This window comes from Egretta garzetta, unplaced genomic scaffold, assembly GCF_000687185.1.
Source record: "Egretta garzetta isolate BGI_Z169 unplaced genomic scaffold, ASM68718v1 scaffold595, whole genome shotgun sequence".
Classification (NCBI taxonomy): domain Eukaryota; kingdom Metazoa; phylum Chordata; class Aves; order Pelecaniformes; family Ardeidae; genus Egretta; species Egretta garzetta.
In genome coordinates this window covers 587,080-588,333 of record NW_009259682.1, presented here as the reverse complement: position 1 = coordinate 588,333, position 1,254 = coordinate 587,080, and positions in this window count along the sequence as shown.

Sequence of the window (1,254 nt, the reverse complement as noted above, 5' to 3'; positions counted from 1 at the left end):
ACTGAACACAGGATTCAAGGTGCAGCCTCCCCAGTGCCCAGCACAGGGGCATGGTCGCTGCCCTGCTCCTGCTGGCCACACCAGTCCTGATACAAGCCAGGATGCCATTGGCCTTCTTGGCCACCTGGGCACCCTGCTGGCTCATATTCAGCTGCCTGTCAACCAGTAAATATTACAGAGCTGACCCTTTCAGGTGCAAGTGCATTTGTGTTTCTAATATCCCGTTTGTGCTGTTCTCGGTGAATTTATTGCGGCGTGATAAGCAAAACACAAAGTAACAGCCAGCGTATTTCCACTGTCTTCAGAGGCCGTTTCTCCTTATAAACCCACTGTTGACGTGATGCAATTTCTCGCCGTTGCTGTATAGCAGCAAAGTTGTGATAAAAGACAACTTGTTGAAGGGATTCTTTGTCATACCCCTGAATCATCTGCAATTCCTTTTTTTCCCTGGTGCCAGAAGTGTGCTGGTGCTTTGCAATTATACCTACACTTGACGCCTTTCTTTTTCCCCCCCCCCCCCCCCCTTCAGTGATTCAAGTTCCCTTTTGTACCCTCATTCATTCTCCCTCTCTTTTAGTTTCTTCTTCTTCTCCTTGTTTTTTTTCTTCTTCTAGTTTAGCCACCACCTTCTCAAGGCACTGAAGTTGTAACTGCTTTGCTGTGGTCTAAGGAAAAGCTACTGTGCTACTTCCCAAAGAAAGCTCATTGTGTGGGGCTGGAAAAAAAGGTTTAAACAACACAAGGGAATAAAGGCAGCGGCATTCTCTGAAAGTTTTTCTTTTCTTTTCTTTTCCTTTTTTTTTTTTTTTTTTTTAAGTTTTTCTATTTTTTAAGGAATAATACATAAGCTGCTAGGAAAGGGCAAAAATGTCTCCTGCTTCTCTCTCGTCGTGCCTGTGAGGCTGTGAAATTCTAAGGAAATCTGCTTTGTATATAGGAGCTGGAAAGCGAGACCACCCCACCTCCAAGCCTTTGCTGTTCTACGCGGTACCCTCATAAGCCTGACAAAAAAATGCTGAGATTGATCCCAAACAGCACAGAATCAAAGCTTACAAGGCAGCAGCGTAATTACTTGCTTTCTTCTTTTTTCGGTAGCAGTTTATAGCAGCCTTATGTAAGACACTCCGATACTTTCAGGAGGCCTTTTGAGCAGCGAGAGCTCAGTTATTCCGCTGTCGGCAGAGTTACTGGCAGCTGGCATCAGTACAAACGAGTGATGGGTTTGGATCCTGCCCTCAATTCTATGGCGGGGGC